At 42.2% G+C, this 10,441-nt stretch overlaps 1 protein-coding gene across 1 annotated transcript in view; it reads left to right on the forward strand.

The window, feature by feature from the left end:
* The first annotated feature begins 310 nt into the window (after nucleotides 1–310).
* The window catches only part of rnf41 (ring finger protein 41), a 23,183-nt gene continuing 13,052 nt past the window's right edge, over nucleotides 311–10,441 (forward strand). Inside the window, exons 1-2 of the mRNA XM_060894235.1 lie at nucleotides 311–435; nucleotides 6,427–6,527. The gene's annotated coding sequence lies outside the window, so the exon portion shown is untranslated. The remainder of the gene's footprint in view (nucleotides 436–6,426; nucleotides 6,528–10,441) is intronic.

Below are 10,441 nucleotides of genomic sequence, written 5' to 3' on the forward strand. Positions count from 1 at the left end.
TTGTTCTATAATGCGTTTATAATAAAAGTCTTACTAAGTCACCAGTATCACTACAGTTTATTCTTTTTTTTTAGTTAATTATTTGGCTTAATTATTTAATAATACAGGCTCTGACATCTTACACTCCTACTACACTTTCCTTCCACCGCTCTCAAGGTCCTCTGTGGTTCAATTTCAAATCGCTCCTTTCTCACTTATTCTAGTGCCCTACACTCGTTAGTGTATCGGAGCGGATACGCACTACTTAGTGCACGAGGTAGGTTAATGCAGGTGATTTGGGACGGACCCTGTGGGAGGAGCTTATAAGTGACACACGCATTGCTTTTTTTTTTTTTGCTAAGGAAGAGGAAGGTGTTGTTTCTCAGATCCTGTAGAAAATTATAAAAAAAATCGCAGTAAACTCGTCGAATCACGGAAGGATACGGGTACTGAAAGGTATTGGTTTAAATGATGTTGTGAAAATTCTTTGTTTATCAGCTGTTTTCTCCCATGCGTTAGCTGCTTAGCTGACATTTTCCCCATTCTTTTACAATACAGGATTAAAAACAGTTCATTTTTAACTTCACACCGATCATTTGCATATTATTATTATTATTATTATTATTATTATTATTATTATTATTATTAGACGCACAACAATCCTTCGGCTTCCTAGCCGTTCTAACACGATAGCCTGTCGAGAAATTTCTGCCCACCCGTATTCCGACGATCCCCTCTTCTTGTATTTTGATTGGCTTGCTCGTGAGTCGTTCTCCTCATCCAGCCAATCGTCTTGAGAGAGACTTCTACAACTTACCAATCATTGTAAATGAGGCGGGATGTATACGAGTACGGGTAGGGAAAAACAGAACGTCTTCTGCTGACGTAAATTCACCGAACTAGCCAAAGCTAAAGCTAAAGCCTACAGGTTCCCAGATACGTGAATTATTATACTTTTGGCTATGAATTAAAAAAAAAATTAAAGCTTAAATATATTCCAGGGACAAATCTCACCTGTTATAAATGTTAGATATTTATATTATTTGGTGTTATCTGTAGCTAGCTGGCTAGTCACGTGATTAGTGAACATAAAAGTAGCAATAAAGCGACTTTTATAGATTTATGCTGTTTATTATGAAGGTTTTTTTTTTTTTTTTTACCTCACAACACGATTATTATATGTATATTTATATGTTTAGGTCTTTTATGAATTCTTCCGGTTTAAAGAAGGGGTTTAAACTGAGACACAACGCCACTGAGTCTGACAACATGTTTTTGTTTTGTTTTTGCTTCCTTAAAGACACAACAGTTCACATTTATAATATTTTACTAGTACACGTAATGTTGAAAACGTTGTAGATTAACATCATGAATATCAGTGTATAATAATGTGTCTCAGTTTGGACTCCTATTGTAGGTTTGTATTTAGATCGAGTTCCTGTCAGTCATTTTTTTTTCTTAGACACGCCCCCAAATACATAGGAATGGTAAATAATTAAATAATTGCATCGTAACTTGGCTTTCGATTCTAATTCCAGAGTGACTTACAATTTTATTTCGTTTTTTATACGACTGAGCAATTGCGGGTTAAGGGCCTTGTTCAGGGGCCCAGCAGTGGCAGCTCCGTGGACGTGGGATTCAAACCCATGACCTTCCGATCGGACCTCCCAACACCTTAACCACTAGGCTACCACATGCCCACAAATATTTCCAGCATCTTAGTAGACGTTCTTATCCAGAGTGACTTATTTCATCTCATTTTTAGGTTAAGGGCCATGCTCAGGGGCCCAACAGTGGCCGCCCTGTGGACATTGTGAACACTCAACCTTCCGATCGGTAGCCCGACTTACATTTTATCTCATTTTTATACAACTGAGCAATTGCGGGTTAAGGGCCTTGCTCAGGGGCCCAGCAGTGGCAGCTTGGTGGATGTGGGATTCAAACCCATGACCTTCTAATCAGTAGTCCAACACCTTAACTACTGACCTACCTTAAGTGCTCAAGTGTGCTTGGAAATCAAGGGTCCTTTTTCAGGATAGTTTTGGTTGGAAAAGAGGTCGCCCTCTTTTGCGATTAAAAAAAAAACCTTTTATGGTAACTTATTAAATATTATGAATAAAAAATATGTAACTCGTCAAGCTGAATCTGTTGTGATTTACTGACATCCACATATTGTTGACGTGAGTAAAACGATCTCGTAACAACGCCACCTGTCCAGGGTTGGGATACATTACTGTAGCAGGGAAACAGTCAGTTTTAGAGTTAATGTGTTCGAGGCAGGAAAAATGGACTAGCGTGAGGATCCGAGTGACTTTGACAAAGACCATATTGTGATGTCTAGATGACTGGTTCAGATCATCTCCAAAACAGCAGGTCTTGTAGGAGTCCGCATGGCCCAGTATGCAGGGGTGTTGTGATGATCTGAGCAATGTTCTGCTGGGAAACATTGTGTCCTGGATGTTACTAGGACACACAGCACCTACTTAAACGTTATTGCAGACCAAGATCATGACGACGTTATTCCCTAATGTCAACAGCCTCTCTTAGCAGGATCATTTCTGCCACAGAGCATGACAAAGGTGTTGACCCGGCTTCAATTTCCCCAGATCCCAAACCGATCGAACGTATGTGGGATGTTCTGGACTAACAATTCAGATAAATTGAGGCCCCACCTCACACCTTGCAGGACAAAAAGGATCTGCTGCTAACGGCTTGGTGCTAGATACTACAACACACCATCAGAGGTCTTGTGGAGTCCAGGACGAGCGTCCGTGTGGTTTTTCTTCGGGGTATCTGTTTTTCTCCCAACACTCAAGTGTGAACGTGTGTGATCGTCACGTCCTCTTGTGGACCGGCAACCCACGATTTGTCACTATACAAATAAATTTCATTAGAGCGCTCATTTGTACATCGCAGGCTTAAGCCCGTTGTGATGGTTTAGTACGGTACATCTCAAAAGCATTCTATGTGTTCGCTAAATATTCATTTCTTTAAAAACATAATCTTAAAATTACAACATGAATTAGAATTGATTGTTTTGATAAATAGCTAATTTTGGCAATTTGCTTAATTAGCTAATTTAAAAACGCTTAAATAGCTAACTTAAACTTAAACGATTGTAGTTGTAAATAAGTTTAAATAATTTAAAATTTAAGCTTAAATTATTAAAAATTTAAGCTTGAATTATGTAAAATTGCTCAAATAAGCTTAACTGGCTAATTTTGGCAAATTGCTGTGGTATAATAGGAATAAAACATGGCCTGCCTGTCTGTTAATTTAGCTGTCTATCTGTCGAGCGGTGTGTCTGTCTGTCTCTAGCTGTCTGGCTTTCTGTCAGTCAATCAAGGTTTCTGTCTGTCTTTCTGTCTCACTCACTCACTCACTCACTCATTCACTCACTCACTCACTCATTTTCTACCGCTTATCCGAACTACCTCGGGTCACGGGGAGCCTGTGCCTATCTCAGGCGTCATCGGGCATCAAGGCAGGATACACCCTGGACGGAGTGCCAACCCATCGCAGGACACACACACACACACACTCATTCACTCACGTAATCACACACTATGGACAATTTTTCCAGAGATGCCAATCAACCTACCATGCATGTCTTTGGACCGGGGGAGGAAACCGGAGTACCCAGAGGAAACCCCCGAGGCACGGGGAGAACATGCAAACTCCACACACACAAGGTGGAGGCGGGAATCGAACCTCCAACCCTGGAGGTGTGAGGCGAACGTGATAACCACTAAGCCACCGTGCCCCACCTTTCTGTAACGATGCATTATCATTTCTATAGAAACAAGCGTCTAGAACTAACTTGTTTTTCTGACGCACCGTTATGTGCATTGTAGCAATAAACGGAGAAAAACGGTGTGCTTTAATACCTAAAAATAGCCAAGGTTTGCAAATTGCTGTGATGTAAGAGGAATAAACCTTAACATTGTTCTGGGAAAATATAAAAAAGCGAGAAATAATTAGAATCTATTAAAAGTTTGTTCATTGTTTTATGTAAATTTCTTTTTTGCTTATTTGTGTAGAAGTTAGCACGAGTTAAAGCTGTACATGCTGTTCTGTATTCCTGCATTTATCAGCCCTAAATATTTATCGCTGTTTATCCTCGCAGGAAGCTGGAAAGCTCTGTGCTTTTGTTGTTAGTGCGCTGATGGTCTGGAAGAGAAAAGATAATTGCTTCATGCATCTCTGTCTTTCCAAAAGGCTGAGGTTGACGATCAATAATTTATCCCCGAGCGCTAACAGCGTGTACCGCTCCGCATTAGGACTGCCGGCCGCGATCAATCACTTTGCGGATCGTAACGCTGTTTTACTCGGGGCTGAGTCTGATGGACGCGGTACGGCCGGCTGCACTGAGCTTAAAGATGAAATGGCATTTAAATGGTGTTGTGTGGTGAGCAGCGCATTCTGAGCAGGCCTCGCTGAAATCAGGTCACACGACCCCCCTCTCGCACAAACCTCAAACAGCCGGGAAGATCCACACAAAAAGCCACGGGGGCTTTAAAGAGCAGAAAAATAATCGCTGAACAGATTTATAGCTGCTTGGGTTCAGGAGCTCAAATCCCAGCACTCGTTTCTCCTGCAGTTCACTTTTTTTCAGTGATGGGATTCTCTTGAATTCCCAGGATCATTACTTTGTGTATTATTGCACTCTTAAAATGTTCTGGCAGGAAGGAGAAGTGTGGGGGTTTTCTTCAAAACGATTTTGTTGTTTACATTAGGAAAATTATTACTTGTGTACATTCTTAATATGCCCTCTGTCTGGGCCCCTCTGTCTGGGCCCCTCTGTCTGGGCCCCGCTGTCTACCTGTGTACCTGTCTGCCTGCACCCCGCTGTCTGACTGCGCCCTGCTGTCTGCCCGTGTACCTGTCTGCCCGCTCCCCGCTGTCTGTCTGCCCGCTCCCCGCCTGCCCCGTGTACCTGCCTTCGCCCCGCTCTCTGCCCGTGTACCTGTCTGTGCCTCGCTGTCTGTCTGTACCTGTCTGTGCCTCGCTGTCTGTCTGTACCTGTCTGTGCCTCGCTGTCTGTCTGTACCTGTCTGTGCCTCGCTGTCTGTCTGTACCTGTCTGTGCCTCGCTGTCTGTCTGTACCTGTCTGTGCCTCGCTGTCTGTCTGTGCCTCGCTGTCTGTCTGTACCTGTGTGCGCCTCATTGTCTGTCTGTACCTGTCTGTGCCTCGCTGTCTGTCTGTACCTGTCTGTGCCTCGCTGTCTGTCTGTGCCTCGCTGTCTGTCTGTACCTGTCTGTGCCTCGCTGTCTGTCTGTACCTGTCTGTGCCTCGCTGTCTGTCTGTACCTGTCTGTGCCTCGCTGTCTGTCTGTACCTGTCTGTGCCTCGCTGTCTGTTTGTACCTGTCTGTGCCTCGCTGTCTGTCTGTACCTGTCTCCGTCCCTTGTCTGTCTCAGTTCTGGAGCTGTTTCTATTCAGTAGGATGAAGCGAAGTGCGCGTGTGTGTGGAGCGTCTAATTTTTACTGAACTGTATAAGATCAGACTTTCTTCTTTCTTTCTTCTCTTTTCACTTCACATCCTTGTCTTCCTTAGATCCTGTTTACTCTCGGTCTCCAGCGTCGAGAGCCCATTAGGTCGTTCGTGCTATAAGTGCTCTTCTATTTCATCTGCTTTGCGTGAACAATTACGATCTGTATTGCTGGAGAAACAGCAGTAATGGCTGCGTATGAGGGAAATCGAGAGAATGGGGAAGCAGGATACGTCTCTGTCATTCATGTTCTTACAGTCTTAATCAGAACAATTACATTAGTCCTGCTACGTTACGATGATGATGATGATGATGATTAATTGTTCGCTTTGTGGTTTCTGATGATTGTCAACTGCATTTTTTTTTTATAAACACCTTCAATTTAAATGTTAATTATTAGTGACATTTAAAATAATGACAGTAATTCTGCATTCGACTTTTCGCAGCAGTGGGAACCTCAAACTCTGGTGAGGAGAGCGTTCAAAGTTCCTGAGAAGGAATTCTGTCCTTTTATTTGTTGTTTGTTTTTTAGTTGTTGTTTATTTTTTATTTTGAAGATTGACGTTAGAAGTTCTGTTGATTTTTTGTATGCAGCTTAAATCTGCAAGCATCTTTTCTTTCAATGAGGGAAACAAATGAAATTGTCTATTTAAACATTTAAACAATGATAATAAATAAATAAATAAATAAATAAAAATAATAGTTCCCAGAAAGCACTTTTTAAAATATATATATATATTTATTTATTTTTATAAACGAACATGAAATCTGTACATTGAAAATACATGATGGGGGGGAAAAAAGATGACTAGAATTCAGAAAGTTCAAAAAGGTTTATTTTTTATTTATTTATTTATATTTTTAAAGTTGCTTTAATGCTCCATCTGGCTGAACATGGTGTTTTTTATGCCTTTAATGGACAGTAATGGAGGTTTTGTGTTGTGTTTTTCCTCAGAGAGGCGTGATGAGGTTTCCGTAGGAGGACTCACTCACTCACTCACCGCATCTGACCCCTGAGGAAGACCGAGCAGCAGGAAAACATGAGGCTTTAGTGAGGTACGACTGTTTATTTATTTTTTTTTCCCCCCTCCTCGTCGTGTCGCGAGTTCGAGTCAGCCGTGCGGTCCGAGTGTTATCGTGGACGTGTTTGTTTTGAGAAATGACTCATCTAGCGTTGAAAGCTTTTTCCTGTCTCTGCTTGTTTTATATCCACAAATCTCCAGACGTTTCGTACGTAAGGGTTCGTTCATTGTGAAGCGGCGTGAAATTAAATGGAAATGTTGTTTCTGTTGTAATCACTGCGTACTTCGGTGGTCTTGCCTGTTGGACAGTCAGAATCCTGTGGATAATAATAGACAGAGTAAAGATCAGCTGTTTCTGGGGGGAAGGTTTTCAGTAAGGAAAACTAACGATCTGGGCTTTTATTTATTTTATTTTATTTATTTATTTTTTGACCGTTTGTTTCGAAAAAGTGATGCAACTTAACTATGCTAATTAACTGCTAGGAAAAATTTAGCAGTTTGTGGTTTACAGCCATCGTAGATTACTGGAATGTTGATTAGATATGGAGATTTCTGCCACAGAGTCAGTAGTCCAAGACATCGATGTTATTCATCTTTATCCGATGAAACAAAAAGTGGGTTGCGCTCAGAAAACCACCGGTCTAGAACGTCTCTGTATGCTGAAGCTTTAGAATTTCTCTTCACTGGAACTAAGAGACCCAAACCCTGTTCCAGACATGACAATGCTCCTGTGAACAAAGCCCAGAACTCCATGTGGACGCAGTGGAAGAAATCGAGTGACTCGACCCCATTGAACATCTTTAAGATGAAACGGAACGCTGCTTGAACCCAGATGTCTATCAGTTCCTGACATCGTTAATGCTCTTATCTCCACAGCCAACCTTCAACATCTAGTGCAAAGCCTTCTTTGCAGATTGAAGGTTATTAGAGCAAAAAGGGAGTAAAATCTAAAGATATGTTTAACATGGGGCTGAAACGAATCCTTGAGTAACTCACACTCACTCACTGAGTGAGTGAGCGGGTCACGGGGAGCCTGTGCCTATCTCGGGCGTCATCGGGCATCAAGGCAGGATACACCCTGGACGGAGTGCCAACCCATCACAGGGCACACACACACTCTCATTCACTCACTCAATCACACAGTACAGACAATTTTCCAGAGATGCCAATCAACCTACCATGCATGTCTTTGGACCGGGGGAGGAAACCGGAGTACCCGGAGGAAACCCCCGAGGCACGGGGAGAACATGCAAACTCCACACACACAAGGTGGAGGCGGGAATCGAACCCCGACCCTGGAGGTGTGAGGCGAACGTGCTAACCACTAAGCCACCGTGCCTCCCTCCTTGAGTAACTCGATTACAAAAATGTATCGAGGCAAATTCCTCTGTCTCGAAGCCTCTTTTAATTCATTTTAAAGCGTGTGTGTGTGTGTGTGTGTGTGTGTGAGAGAAACGCGCTTACGTCAAAGCTGAAGGAGATGCGAGGAGTTGGCGGTCTTTTGATTTGAGGGCGCGGGCGCGTACTAATGCGGGCTGCAAAATGTAAGGTCACGATCTCAATGTCAATGAGCAAAGAGAAGAAACAAACAGGAGAAAACGACAGAAAATGTCCAAGTTTTGGGATCATTTCAAATTGAAAAGTAAATAAAACGCCGTGGCGTGTGTCCATTACAAGATCGAGCTGACACACCACAACAGCACGTCGTCCAGTATTTTTGTATTATGATTATTATTATGATTATTATTATTATTATTATTATTATTATTTATTTTAATGTATGCTTTAGTTTTGATTCTTTAAAAAAGTAATTTGAAAGTAATTAATTTTTTTGTTTTTGCATCTCAGAAAAAGGGTTCATTTTAAAACCCAGAATGTTTTACACTTAAATGTACTTAATTCTTCTCAGTCAACTTTGTCACTGTTCACAGTACAAGTACAGACAGAGAACCGATGGGTAATATCTAAAGGTTTATTTTTGATAGAAAATATTGTTGTATGCAGTGTATACTATGCATTTAAAAAAAATAAACAAAAATTTTTTCTAAATTAAAAAAAAAAAAGACACCAATTGGTTATTCGTTTTAAGAGACCCGTCTTATTTTCTCTTGTATATTTATTATCGCTCTTTAATTACGCAAAAATACATTTTATCCGATTACTCGGTTACTCGATGAAATTTCCGGTAAAATACTCGATTACTAAAATATTCGATAGCTACAGCTTTAGTTTAACACGATCACGTGTGTGTGACGGTCGTGATGCTCCACGTGCCCTGTCTTTTTCAGCTTGGACTTTCTGCAATTCTCTGATTTTTATAATGTTGCTGTAAACAGGATGGCGCCGATGCTCGACAAAGAGGAGCACGGCTTTGTACGTCTCGCGCCGCGTCCTTTTCAAACTCCGAATGAGCTGCTACAGCACGTGTCTGCTGGGAATCTCATAATTCAATAAAAGCTTGTTTGTTTGAATTAGTGGAGCACTCCGGTCCGGTCCGGTCCTCGTCGTGCTGCCGACGGAGTCGTATTTCTGACGTCTCTAACGATTCTCTGGGAAAATGAGCACGATGCTGGATGTCCTTAAAGCCTTGCGGTTGTAAAAGCTTTCTGGCCGTGTGCCAGTCGACGTGCCCGTCTCGTTTGGCGCTGATGTCACCGATTCATACAGATAATGGCTGGATTAGTCCTGGCTGAACATCCCGACACGCAGCTATTTAAATAGACGAAACAAAGCGAGCGAGGATTTGCAGACGAACGAGGTGATTTTTTTGCAGTTTTTCTCCCACAATACAGCGTGATTTATTTATTTATTTTCCCCTTTTGCATTTGCACTTTCACGTGTGTTTTTATTTTGCCCGACACACTTTCTGTGGGAGGAGAGAGAGGAGCTGGCAACGTGCAATTTAATAAGTGCTCGTACGCTCCTGAATGAAATTCTGAGTGAAAACAGGAGCTAAATTTGGGCACTAATGACACGGTGTGTTGCGTCTGCATTATTCACGCTCGCTCGTTTGTTTGGCAGATGGGATTTACAGGTGAGTCAGAAACGAAGCTGAGGGTGAAACGTGTGGAGGAAGAACATAAAGATCCGCTCTGGACGTTTATATGAAGAGTCGTTAGTTTCTTATTCGTACTTCTGCTTCCGGTTCACTTCTGAAGTCAACTTTTTATTGTCCCAGAATCTCAAAGCACAAAATCAAACAAGACTCAACATCAGGGTTGTGTGAAGCTGCCCAGTGCCAAGCTGAGCTACAGTCTGTTCTATACTCTGTCTCTGTCTGTCTCTGTCTGTCTCTGTCTCTGAGCTACAGTCTGTTCTATACTCTGTCTCTGTCTGTCTCTGTCTCTGAGCTACAGTCTGTTCTATACTCTGTCTCTGTCTGTCTCTGTCTGTCTCTGTCTCTGAGCTACAGTCTGTTCTATACTCTGTCTCTGTCTGTCTCTGTCTGTCTCTGTCTCTGAGCTACAGTCTGTTCTATACTGTCTCTGTCTGTCTCTGTCTGTCTCTGTCTCTGAGCTACAGTCTGTTCTATACTCTGTCTCTGTCTGTCTCTGTCTGTCTCTGTCTCTGAGCTACAGTCTGTTCTATACTCTGTCTCTGTCTCTCTCTGTCTGTCTCTGTTTCTCTCTCTGTCTGTCTCTGAGCTACAGTCTGTTCTATACTCTGTCTCTGTCTCTGTCTCTCTCTGTCTGTCTCTGTCTCTGAGCTACAGTCTGTTCTATACTCTGTCTCTGTCTCTCTCTGTCTGTCTCTGTCTCTGAACTACAGTCTGTTCTATACTCTGTCTCTGTCTCTCTCTGTCTGTCTCTGTCTCTGAACTACAGTCTGTTCTATACTCTGTCTCTGTCTCTGTCTGTCTCTGTCTCTCTCTCTGTCTGTCTCTCTGTTTCTCTCTCTGTTTCTCTCTCTGTCTCTCTCTCTGTCTCTCTCTCTCTCTGTCTCTCTCTG

The sequence above is a fragment of the Tachysurus vachellii genome, chromosome 19, assembly GCF_030014155.1.
Source record: "Tachysurus vachellii isolate PV-2020 chromosome 19, HZAU_Pvac_v1, whole genome shotgun sequence".
Classification (NCBI taxonomy): domain Eukaryota; kingdom Metazoa; phylum Chordata; class Actinopteri; order Siluriformes; family Bagridae; genus Tachysurus; species Tachysurus vachellii.